Source organism: Oryzias latipes, chromosome 12, assembly GCF_002234675.1.
Source record: "Oryzias latipes chromosome 12, ASM223467v1".
NCBI classification, from domain to species: Eukaryota; Metazoa; Chordata; class Actinopteri; order Beloniformes; family Adrianichthyidae; genus Oryzias; species Oryzias latipes.
In genome coordinates this window covers 23,864,001-23,877,512 of record NC_019870.2, presented here as the reverse complement: position 1 = coordinate 23,877,512, position 13,512 = coordinate 23,864,001, and the positions used below count along the sequence as shown (strand labels likewise).

Genomic DNA, 13,512 nt, shown 5'->3' with positions numbered 1-13,512 from the left:
GGCGGCATCCCAAACTGACGCAGCCTTTGGATCAGCTCGGGCCCTAACGTTATTCAGCGAGAGGGCTGGGATGCAGGAGTCAGCTTTGGTTTGTCCTGAGGCCTTTGAACGCAGCAGGGAGGAGGGGTGGATAGCAGCCAGGGGGAGGCTGCTTCAAGCCTGAGAGCAGCACCGCAGCGTCTCCTCCTTCCTCACCTGTACGTGAACACCTGTTGCCGGTGTTTGTTTTTTTTTAAAGGACAATAAGGGGGTCGTGTTTCAACCGGACTAAAGAAGGTTTGGGGAAACCCAGACTAGCAAGGCCGGCATGAAGTAAATATGCTGAGGACTTCAGAAGGAAACTGTCAGTAACCGAATTGCAGGTAAGACCAAGTTTTGGACTTTGAGCGGCTTTTACGGGGACGGAGTATCTCGTTGAGTCGTTAATGGCGTTTCCACCGGGGACTTTCATGTGAAACTCTTAAATTGGCTGAAAGTCACTGAAGTCAATTCAAATCTCCCAATGCAAAGTAGCTGTGCTTTAATTAAGGCCTCCGTGCCTTTTCCTCTCTGCTTTCAGTGGGTGCCATCCTTTATAACGTGTTAATTCGCTCTCTGGACCTTAACAGCCGCGCGCTCATGTGTAGTGATGTATGTGTGTGCGCGCGCGCTCGGTAATGGGAAGCCGTGGCTTCAAAAAAGCTCCTTGGAGAAAATGCTGCAGTTGTCTTTTTTTTATTTTAATCCCGTTAATTCATTTTAAAACTTTTCACATAAAGAGAAGCTGAGTGTGCGCTGATAAGACTTGATTCTTATCCCGCTCAGCGCATTTAAGGTGTTTCTGCTTTTATGTTACATTGTAGGTATTTTTTTCAAAACAGCTATGAAGAGGCCCGAGCCAAAATATAAGACATTTCCTAGTTTAGCACTTTGCTATTGAGGTTTCTTCTTGGTTATTGAGATTGGAGAATTAAAAAGAAAAAAGCTTCCAGTTTACCTTTCCTTTTGAAAGTTCAACTTAGTTTGTACTCTAGATTTCATGTAGGAACCAATTCAATAATGATATCGATTTTTATAGGTATGACTAATGACTGCATATGAGGACTGGAGTGTGACTCATCCCCTTGTTCCAAACGGGAAGTAACTGCTTATTCCAAGAAGACAAAATCTGAAAGACTTCCACAGAGAAATAAACAGCTATTACTCAGTCATTAATTGTCTGAATAATCATTCTAGCTCTGCTGCCTGCTTTGAACATGTTTGTGCTAATCCAAAATATTTTGATAATTCTTTGTTTATTACAATTTATAAAGGTTAAAAACTGGCCATTCAGACGCTTTGATATTTGTTTTGATATTTTCCATAGAAACATTGATTCAGACCAACTCGAAACACTCGCTATCCTTCCTGTTGACATCTGACTCCAACTTGGCCTTGTTATGAAAAAATGGCGACTGAAATGACTTCATTTTCTTGGAACAGGAAGTCCTTTTCTACATTCTCTACATTTCTCCCTTGGTCCAGTTGTTACAGATGGTCAATGGGTGCGACGGATAAATACAAAGGCGGAACAAAACACAAACGGTCCTTTAAAACTGGTATTTTCTAAATAATAAATAATAAACATGAATCCACCATTTGGGCAGCTTTATTATTGGCATCCTTTTAACATTGGTTAGCTGGTTGCTGAATATTCTGCATTATTATTATGGTCTGGGAACAACTGTCACAGAAATATCTATATTTATTGGAGCAAAGACTCCTGGTATTTGTTTGTTAAATACAGAAATATTTTATTTTGAAGTTCAACGCTCTTCTTCTGTTTCCTCATTGACAAAAGCAACTTTTCAAATATGTTTGTTTTTGTCACCATTGTTAGCTTTGGGCTGCCACTTTAAGAAAGCAGCGGTTGGATTTTCAACACGTGACCGAGCGAGTTGACATGCATCAAGAATAATTCAGATAAGGTGGGGAGAATCCGTTTGTTTTCCAAAATAAAATCACTTTCAGAATCAAATTTTAATATAAAGGGAAACAAAAAATGTGTGTCGTGTTTTTCTTGTCTGCGGCCTGGTACCAGCTGTCCCACCAACCAGTATTGGTCCACGGCCTTGGGGTTAGGGACCACTGCTTAGGCACCATCACTTTTCACTAATTTTTCCATAAAGATGGAATCATTAGGGAGACTCCAGTTAAAACGAATAGGGTGTTCATTTTTAAAGGTCTGTACCGTCTGGTGAACACCTGACATCTGACACCTGTGTGGAGCAGAAAGAAAAGACTCACTTCACTCCCACAGAGGCCTCTTCAAAGAACCATGTGCTTTTAAAAAATGTTTAAAAAGCCTTCAACGGCTTGATTTCAGCGCAATTTAACCTACATTTTGAAACATGTATGTACAAATTTTTTTTAATGAATCTTAATTCAAGTTTAAAAACTCCTTTGATTCCATTTCATAAGATGCGTTCAACGGTCATTCAGGGAATGAAAGGATCCGGTTTTATGGACCAAGTGCACACGATATGCCCCTTTTTTGAAAAACCTGAGCCACACCCACCCCCACCCACGATAGTGTGACAAATGAGTAACCAAATCACCTTCATTCACAGCTTTTAGTGAACCTTTTTACGTGGAATAATGTGATTAAGATGTACATGGTTATCCTGTAGCTGCAACTGGCTCACATTTTCCTCATTTCAAATTTTATCTTTTTACTGAAATGTTCAAAGATTAAAGATAAATGGGGGTTATTTTTAAAAATTTCTAAGCTGCTCTGTGGATGATTGCCCTGCATCCAGCTGTGCAGTGAGAGCAAAGAAACGGCACATCCCGCCTTGTGCTGTTTAATTCAGAATTTAAGAGCCTGTTTTGCTGCAAAACGAAAGCTGCTGTGACCAAAAACACTCCAACTTTCAGCCAACAAAAGATGATGAGATTGGCTTTGATTTACAGGAAAGATTTTCACGTGTTTGTGCTCTACATTTACATGTTCACTGTTTTTGTGACCTTTGTTGTACTCCCCTCAAGTGTTGTCCACAAAACCACAGAAAGGACGCGTTCCAAATTTCAGGAACAGGCTTTTCTCGCACATGTGCAGATCATGGAAGCAGAGTGTAAAACGCCAGGTGTGCAAAACCAACAGTTAAAGCTTTCAAGTGAAAAGCACCCCTGAAGTGAACTCAACATAATAACAACCAGGAGCCAGTTGAATTTTATATTTTGTCTTTGACATGACTAGCGGGACTGATTAGTGTAAGTCATAAAAATCACAATCAGAATTTTCATAAAAGAAAAACTTTAAAAATCAATTTTTTTTAAATAGTGGGAACATATTTTCCTGTCAGGGTCACCCCTGCGAATCAGCTTCCTCCATCTAACCCAGTCTTCGGCATCCTCTTCTCTACCACCAGCTACCTTCACGTCTTCATTCACTGCATCCATAAACCTCCTCTTTGGTCTTCCTCTTGACCGCTTGTCCAGTAGCTCTAGACTCAACATCCCTTCATCAATATATTCACTGGCTCTCCTCTGCACATGTCCCAACCATCTCAATCTATCTCCAAAACCTCTGACATAAAAACTGTTTATCCTGAAAAGGAAAGTTCTGTTCTGTTGTAGCAACATAAAAGTTGCTACTAGTCATTTTTTTTTGTTTCAGCAAACTCATATTTCAAAGTCTGAAATTCATTTAAAACTAAGGCAATCAGTATTGTTTTGTGCTATTTTCACAAGCAACCACTTTCGATGAAAACGCGCATAATGCACATTTTCGACTTCTGCGTTCTAAATGCTCGATTTCAGGCATAGCTATGCACATTTTTATGGTGCATAGCTATGCTAAAATTGTACGGCCGTTGAACGCTTGTTGCACCAGGTTGAACTTGGACCAATTAGGGACTTGGATTTGGTAGTGATGTATGGATGGCGTCCCTTTTAATTCACAGAAGTGCTAACCGTTTGGAAAAAGATGATTGAGGATTGAAGGCCCGTACACACCGGGACGAATATTCGCCAGGCGTTATTCGCCAGCGTTTTTCGCCACGTCTTTTGTGTTCACACCCAGGCGATTTTCGCTGACGATGAGCCGAGCGAACATGCAATTTCCTTCCCTGACATTAGATGGCGCTTAATGTAAACAGAAATACTCCTGTACACAAGGTGGCGCTGCGCAACTTTACGATTCTTAAAGTCGCTTTTCACTCAGAAGAAGAGAGCAAGTATTTACGCGCTTGTCAGAATCATACAAAGAAAACATGAATATTTCATCAGTAGCTGCAACTGGTACTTGGTAAGGGGATATTTAAGAATGTCCGTCATTATTTCTTCGCGGCAGTGTAGACGCTACTTGGCGTCTAACTTCTTCGCTGGTATGTGTGCTCAGCAAGGCAGTTTTGTGTTTGAGCGCCCCCAAGTTGTGTTTTACTGTAACTTCAGAAGCTCCAGACACGTGTGCAAAAGCGCCGTTCTCATTGGTCGAATAGATTTCGACGCGACTCGTCGAAAAAAAAAACGAACCCGAGGCGTTTTTTTTTTTGACGCTTTGGCGCTTGGCGTTTTTTCGCCTCGGTGTGCACACTCACATTGGTGCCCTTTGTTTAGTCACGAGGCGTTAAACGTCGGTGAAAATCGCCGGCGAAATACGTCCCGGTGTGAACGGGCCTTAATAGTTTCACTTTGTGCCAAGTCTTTCATATATCAGAAAAGAGCTGTGAATAAAAAGCCTAGAGCAAAATTTGTGAGATTTCTTTCCGCTTCGGAAAGATTCTTGCCTCTTCCAAGTGTTGGTGGCGGATATGCACTGGTGTTGGGAATCGATAGTCTAGTGTGAAGACCCTAAAACGCACATTCAAGAGCGTGCTTTTAGCATGGCTGATCCTTTACATCTACAGCGGTGGACATAATTGTTGGTATCCCTCATTTAAGGAAAGAAAGTCCACAATGCTCACTGAAATGACTTGAAAAGTTCAAAAGTAACAATACATTAAAATGTATTGAAAATTAAATAATCAAAATCAGCCATTATTTTTGAGTTGTTTATTAACAGAATTATTTATAAAAACAAACTAATGAAATTGGGCTGGACAAAAATGATGGTACCTCCATAAAAGACTGAGAACTAATTTCCCAGGGGGTAATGATGAACTCATGTATGTCCTTTAATTGACATCACAGCTGTTTTCAAACCCATTCGCTAATGTGCTAATGTGCACAAGAGACACACAATAAAGACACAATGAAACTATTAAATATCAAGTTTGTCAAAAATGTGATTAACTGTGCTCACAGTAATTGTAGAACTTATTTGTAACACGTTACACATCAGAAGCGGTTTAATATTCACAATAATGACACCCAAACTTGTTTGGGACTCATAAAAAAACAGATCAACATTTTGACAGTGCACCATGTCCCGCTCAAAATCTCTTCGGTAGCAGTAACCATAACCAGAATTAATCCATTCATAATGCACTCCGGATTTTGGGGGGCACTTTTGTTTTTTGAAAAAATTAAGGCCTTATAGTGCAAAAAATATGGTACTTGTTTTTTGTTTTGATTTATTGTAAGCACTGAATGTAGACCACATATGGATCAGAACTGTCCTCACCAGCATTAAACTCTTAAGCTGGTATGTAGTTTAGTGGATGGTCCCTTTTGTGCTCTTGTAAACTTGAAACCTGACCTTTTCTCACTTACAGAGCTGTTATTGGTGTTCTCCCACTCATCCTTGTAGCACTGCATCCTCTTTTAAAGTATGGGGAGTTGCTTTTTCCTTATCTAAAGCTTCTGCCCTTTAACTGTACCCAGAGCCTCAACCCAGTCTGAATAAAGTCGAGGTTTTATTCATACTGCTTCCTACTTTAACCTAAGCTTTAAAAATCTGCTTAGGCAACAACTGACAATGAAAGCCGGATTCAGCACTAGAAGTCATTGCTTGATAACTTCTAAGGAATTCAGTTGGTAAATTTCTTGTTTTTTATGATTGGGGATAAATCTGCTGTTCATTAAACAGATATCTGCTAACCTACATTCAACATGTTTTTGTTAAAGAGCAATTACTGCTCACAGTGGCTGTTATTGTGAGGGAACTTAAAGTGCTGTCACACTGCTTTGTTTTTTTTGAACGTAAATGTTTCATTTCATTTGGAAATAGCTTTTGCAAACGTTCTGCAAACATAATGCGTTTTTATAAATAAACAAACTGCTCATGACAGATACTCTAGCTGTGTAAACACATGTACATGTAAAAAGCTTGTACAGACTTGACTATAAACTGGTAATGAAATCCAACATTTTCTCAATATGTATAGCTCTTGTCCTGTGTTGTATTATTGTTTATGCACATCAAAAAAGTAAAACCGTTCTTTTAATTTGGTTTTATATCCTTGCTAGACAAAAGTGAGTTTATTGCAGTGAAGTGTCCCCAAACCGCAGACGTCTTCCATCTTTTTTTTTTAACGTGTCTCATCACAACAATGGGAAGCATAGAGGTAGTGCTGCTTGTTTCTTATTTTGTACACATACCCTGTTGCTCTGGTCTGTGTCTATTCTAAAGCCATTAAGGAAAAAGAGAGCCAAAAGGGCTTCATGTGACTATTTCAATTCTGTTTTGGAGGGAAAACACCCAGAATTGCATTTCTTCAAATCATAAAAAATAAAGAACATCTCATGTGCTGTGATGTTATTCTCTGACTTATCGGTGGCTTGGTCACTTGTGCAATTCATCCAAAGTCAGCACTGTTGGAACTACAGCCTCAAAAGTAAAAAAAAAAAAAAAAGGAGAAATACAGAGAGGACTATGAAAGTAAGAGTAGGGCTTATGGGCAAGCAGCCCTTGTCAGGACCAGTTACCTGTCCAGGAGGTACCTTGCCTTTGTCCTGTTGTAGTTGGGAAAGGCTTCAGACACCCTCTTGGATGTGTGCAGGTTAAAACTAATATGGATCATAGATAGATGAACAAAAGTCTACCCTCCAGACCATTTTTCTCAGCTTACATGACAGGCTATAGTTGATACTGTACACAGTGGTTTAACTTGGTTGACTTAACCAATCCAAAATAAAAGCTGACTTCTCTGAAAGTGAATGAGATTCTAGAGGTGACATGCAGAAAGCCCATCACCCTCGAAAAATCTCTCCAAAACTGACCTGACTCCAGCGTTTACCCTGGTCCTTACAAGAAGTCAAAGGACTGCCCCTTCAGGTGACTGTATTGTAGTGATTGTAAAGCTACGCTCACAGAGCTGTCAAGAATGTTGATCATGATCAATCATGTTGATTTCTGAAATAGTTATTTTTACATGATAATTAAATAATTCATCTTTGTCATGTGCTTTATTGATACTTTATGATTCTTAATTCTGTATGATAAAAGCTAGGAACCGGATAATGATAAATCATGTAATAAAATGGTTATAGTATAACGGGGTGGGATTATATAAATTCGCTTCCTTCCACTCCCTTTCAAGCAATATTAATATGTCTAATTATCCTAAGTTTGATTAGTTACTGTATGAATGTATAACTGATGATTGTATTGTTTTTGTGTATTATTTCTTTTTAATTGCTTAAAATAAACCTTTTGAAAGAATGTATACACGTTCAATTCATTTCCAATGAAAAGTCTATGTAAACATCCGTAAATGCTTGTTTTGGGCTTTTGCGTTGAAAACTCTTGCGTTCATGATTAGTTATTCAAGTTTCTACAATCATTTCTATGAAAAATGGCCTTTACGTACCAAATGCGCAGCCATTGAACACGCTTTAAAAATTAAACTAGGTTGAACTTTGACCAATCTGGGACTCGGTAGGGATTTGGCAGAGATCTTTAGATGGTATATCTTTTAATTTATTGAAGTGCCAACCATTTGAAAATTGATCATGGAGGAGAAGTTAATGATCACGGTCACCAAGTCTTTCATATGTCAGAATAGAGTTGTGAAAGGAAAAAAGTCTGGAGCAAGATTCAACAGATTTGCACTGCTTTGACATTTTCGCACCAAGCCTCATCCAACTGTAGATGGTGGACATAGGCTAGTAAAAAGAAAAAGATGAAGAAGTTCATCCCTGCTTGCCCAGTGTTAACACAATGGGCTAAATGCACTTTCAAGAACCCACGTTTAGCTCGTTCTTGAATGCGCGTCACATGTCAGATGTGTCTGTAGCTTAAGAGTCTGCTTACTGATATCTGATGCTCCAGGGGCTCGTAGTTAGTTGAGGTTAGTTGAGGCATTTTTTCCTAACTGAGAAAAAAACAAGCAAAACAAAAACAAAACTACAGACAACAAGCTGGCCATAAGTATTTTTGCTTTAATGTTACTGGTCCGGCCCACTAAAGGAGGTTGAAAGTGGCCCCCGAACCAAAATGAGTTTGACCCCCTCGCTGTACAGCCTTGAAAGAAGCAGCTGTGTGTGTCCGTAGCTGCGTTTCCATTACACATATCCGCTAAACGTTATCAAAATTCTGAAATTTTAGCTAGCTCCTCTACGGCGAGCTAGCTAAAGGCTATAGAACAAGAGGGCGTCCAAAACTGCGCTTCAAAGATGTCTGCAAGAAGGACATGAGGCGGTGCTCCATTGACCCCAACACATGGGAAAGTCAAGCAGACGATCGCCCCATCTGGAGACTCGCAGTCAGGTGAATACAACAGATGCAGAGGCCAAGCGGAACGAGAATGCTGTAAAGAAAAGAACCAGGAGGAAGCAACAGTAGCAGCAGCTGTAAGAGCCATCATCCTTCACCTGTACTAAGTGTGGCAGGGACTGCCATTCCTGAATCGGACTGCACAGCCATTCCCGGCGGTGCAGGTAGATTCAACAAGGAGCTACACCATCGTCTCTCGAGATGGACGGCTGCCGCAGACGACGCTGTGGGTCCAACAATTCAGCATTTCAATTCAGGTAGCCATTTCCTACCAAGAAGCGCATAGCAATCGATATCTAAGAAGCGTCATATCTCGTAGTGTTAAAGCTTCTTTTCGATAAATGCAAGTTTTTTTTAATTGACCTGTTCCAATTAGGCCAATTTATTATTGCAAATCCAACTTGCACAATTTCATAGTCAATGGAATGTGACTAGTGACTTTTACACTGGACTCTTCTTTAGTCTTTGGTTTAAGGGTGCAGTGCTTGAAAACAATCCAGATAAAGTGAAAGCTTCTCATTGTGTGGTAAATTCTTGAAAACTGAGACAATTTTTTTTTCTAGCCCCCAGTGGTAGAAAACATTCTGCCTTCCATATCTTTGTGAAAGTTATCATTCTCCCATGTCGTGGTATCACAGGATCTCTGTTCATCAGAGCAACAGGACTTTAGATGATTGGAAGATCACAAAATCAGTTTCCACTTTCCCTGCCCATTTGATGAAGGGTTGTCGGGCAAGACACTGATCATCACATTGCTCCTGTTGGCTATGGATTGGTCCCTTGTATGGCAGCGGAGCTGCCATCATTGACTGTGTGTAGGTCTGCACAATAAATATCAATAAATATCAATATCAAGCTGTGCAATAGGCATATCCCTAAAGTCGGTGAAAATTGCAATAAATAGTACGTTTAAAGGTGCTAAAACAATCTCAGGGAAGCCTGAGGTATTTAACGTATCAAATAAACCCCTTTATGCATTTGACCATCTATCATGGAGCCCTTTTGTGTTAGATGCTTGCTTCCCATGTAGACGAGGGTCATTTGGAGTGCAATTTAAGTTATGTTGACTCTTGCAGTCAAATGGAAATTATGTTTTTAGTTGTTTTGCTATTTGTTCATGTATCGCAAGTTAAATTGTCATCGCAATACTAATCATTAATATTGTGCAGCCCTAAGTGTGTATATGGTAAATGGAACTCTGGCTGTAAAGTGCATTGGGCCTTAAAGCAATGTAGAAAAGTGCTGTATAAGTATTCACCATCCATCATTTTATCATGAAGACGCTTATAAAACGATGAACATTATTCTACCATTCTGATCAGCGCCAGATCATTACATTTGCATCTATTCATGTAACAACTGAGATTTATGATGTCTTGTGCAACGTGAAGGTACTGACATAAGCTGCCTTCGAGATAAATAATCCAGTTACTCTGATGAACAGAAGTATAGCGAGTCGGCTTTTCAGCACAAGGTTACATTCTTGTCACCATGGCGTCACGATTGGGTTTTTCCAGTGTCATTCACCTGATTGCATTTTTGAGTTTTTCTTGGAGGTTCTATATATTTTAGAAAAATAGATTCACTTTGTGTTTCTTGTGGGTGACATTTCGCTAGGCCCATGTTTTATTGTGAAGTACCCAGCTGCAATGCAACACTATTGTGTGTGTGCGTGTTAACCATGTTGGGATTTCAATAAAGATACTAGGATCCCTGCTGGGAGGTGTATTGAACAGCAGGATGAACGCTAAACTAAATATAATAACTTTTTTAAGCTTAGCTAAGAGAATACTGTTTATTGCACTAACCTTTTGCATTTATATCTAGTCTAGATTATGTTAATAGCACCACTTTTTTTCTTTTTAGCTTGCCAAGCTATGTGTTTTTTTCCAATTTAATTATGCTTGATCCATGGCAATTGAGCAATAATGAAGGAAAATGGCCTCAAAGGTCTGAATGTGTTGGTCTGAGTGTTTATTCATTGAAGCTGTTCCTGCTGGGCTCTTGAGGTATTTTTGCGTCCCCCTCGTTATGAAGTGAGCTTGCAGGCGGCCTGGTTTCCTCATGAAATCAAGTTAATTAATTTCTTCTGGTTTTAAACATGTATCTTATTAATTTATGTTGGGGAAAGAGGTGGGTAAAGTTTACAAAAATAATACTCAAGTAACAGAAGCTTTACTTAGAAGGAAAAGAAAGTGGTTATCCATCCATCAACTTGAGTCAAAGACCCAATCCGATATTTTTAAAGGGCCTATACCATGCCTTTATAGTAATCAATATCCATGTACTGTACAGACCAAAAGTTTGGACACACCTTCTCATTCAAAGAGTTTTCTTTATTTTCATGACTATGAAAATTGTAGAGTCTCACTGAAGGAATCAAAACTGTTAAATTAACACATGTGGAATTACATACTTAAAAAAAATCTGAAACAACTGAAAATATGTCATATTGTAGGTTCTTCATAGTAGCCACCTTTTGCTGTGATTACTGTTTTGCACACTCTTGGCATTCTATTGATGAGCTTTGGCACACAAAAGATATGTTTGATACCAGCTCTTCCTCTGAGCTGGTATATGACTAAAAACTGAACGTCTGGATAGGAGGTCCAATATTACTGGCATTTTTGTTGCACCTGTAATGTTAAGTTGAGATTTTGAAGGCCTGTAAGCTAGTTGGAGAGTGCTTAAACTAATGGATGATGGGAAGAGGTGAGAGGTTGCTCCCAACCAACGCCCACAACTCGAGAGGTGAATTTCTCATGAACTACTTCTGCTCTGCAGAAACTATAACTTGTCCAAATTCCCACCCTTACCCCTATATAGTACGCTATATAGGGCGTTTGCCATTTTGTAGTGCTGTCCGAATCTATAATTCCTAAATTGAGTGCCCTAGAAATTTCCCAGAAGTCTCTGCGAAAAACCAGTGTGCATCAATGCTCACTAGATCGACAAATATAAACCACGAAGCATTGCGTTGTAAATTTTTTTGCCAAAAAAATGTATTTTTTAAATAAATTATCAACATTTTTATCTTCAGAAGTCAGTGGACTCATAAACAAAAGGCAAAACGCTCATATTAATTAGATTTTAACTTTGTGAAATCGTTGAGGTCATATATGTTGTTTAAAAAAACAGTAGTGAGCATGGTGTCCAAATTGCTGTTAAAATTCAGAGCACTACATAGTTGTTTAGTAGTTAGGGGTTAGGGAAGGAATTCAGACACAACCCATGTCTTAGAAAAGTGACAGTTTTTTTTTAAATTTGGGCTTAAAAATAATCATGATTAAAAGACAACTGGGAATGCTTTGAAAGTAGATCAAAAGATGATTGGAGTGGGTCTTTGAATGAAATTTATTGACTTTTTCAAGTTGTTCAAGAACCACACTGTATTAAGTTTGTCTTTGTACACTCACCAAGTTGTTTACTTGACCTTTTACCCTGTTTTTATTTGCGATCTGGTCATAAATTAATAACTAATTTGTGTTGCTGGTGGAAACAAACTGCCTTGGAATAGTCTGGACCGTGTAAACAAATGTTTCATGCTCCTGAGAGTGTACAGCACAGGTAGCCTTTTAATCAATAAATGGAAAGGAACACATACAGGACCTAATTTGATCCCAACGATGTGATCTGTGGATAGAGGGAAATAGAGTTTGAACAAGCATTTATCTAGGAGCTCTTTTATCTCTGGATTTTACCAGAGGTGGTAAAATAAGTCAGAGCCACTGATAAATATGTTACCCATCTTGGTCCTGATTAATTAGCCAATCCCCCATTTTTCATTTATTGTGTAGATGAGAATGGGAAGAAGAGAATGTCAACAGCTCGCCTGTCACTGAAATTTCTATTTCTGTCTGCGGATAAATCTGTGTGAGACAGCGTTGCTTCCTTTGTAAAGAAGTGCCGGCTCTTTTATTGCAGCTTTGACTTTTCCCAGAGTGCTGTGCAGTAACTGTGCCTATGTTTACGCACATCCCCAACGTCGGAGTCTGAGAGGATGTGTCTGTGAAATGTCTAGAGACCAACTGAGATGCTTCGGTTTATAGTCTCACTTGTGCTGACTGCTTTGTCTTTGGTTTTGAGTAAATGACAGAAAATATCCAGCTGCTTAATGAGATTTTTTTTTATGCTTCGTCTCTCTTCTAGCTGTGTTTACCAAAGTTTCTCTGTTTACCAGTGTTGGTCCACTTTATAGCCTCACATTTCACAAGTCCCATAAACAAGTTTGACGTTGTCAGTGCAATAATGGTATAATCCATATTTTTATTCATGTGCTGCTTTGGATGTCAACTGTAGTGTTTTGTAATGATGTTATATGTGTTTCAAGTTTATGCAGTCCTTGACATCTCCATTGTTCTGAAGAGAGAACAGAGATTAAAAAAAAAAGAGGCTGAGCATCTGTTCAGACTGCGCCTAATGAGGATGGAAAAGACAAACTAAGTTTGATTTGCATTTGTTTCTTAAAGTAAAAATCAGAAGAATGTGGAACATTATCCTGGACTGACCTTGTTCAGTTTCAAACACTGAAGACCTGAAGCAGGTGTGGAAGTTCTGCATCAAACTTTCTGCACCACTCGGATAAAGAACATTTACTTTCCAGTGGACTGTTGTTAACAGGCGTGCTGCCGATTGAGTTCTTTTTCTGTTTGACTTTAACATCGTCTAAATCTGTGCATGCTGTGCAGCTTGTTGAAGCATGGGAATGTGTTGCACCGAGCACAGCAGCTGCTGACAGCCTGTGTAATTGTTTTCCACCCGTTCAGACTTTGCCCAGCCATAAAACAAAAATAAATCCATAAAGGACTTGTGCTAAAGGCACACAGCTCAGGGCTTTATATGAGTGCTTGGGCTTAAAGAAGTTCAGTGCTCATTACATGGAAGGGCAGAGGCCA

General features: G+C 39.3%; 1 protein-coding gene across 2 annotated transcripts in view; it reads left to right on the top strand.

The window, feature by feature from the left end:
- Positions 1-108: 108 nt before the first annotated feature.
- Positions 109-13,512, top strand: part of igsf9 (immunoglobulin superfamily member 9) — an 85,402-nt gene continuing 71,998 nt past the window's right edge. The window contains exon 1 of one of the 2 annotated variants that reach the window (XM_011482007.3): positions 109-362. The gene's annotated coding sequence lies outside the window, so the exon portion shown is untranslated. The remainder of the gene's footprint in view (positions 363-13,512) is intronic. The other variant, XM_020707826.2, reaches the window with a different exon arrangement.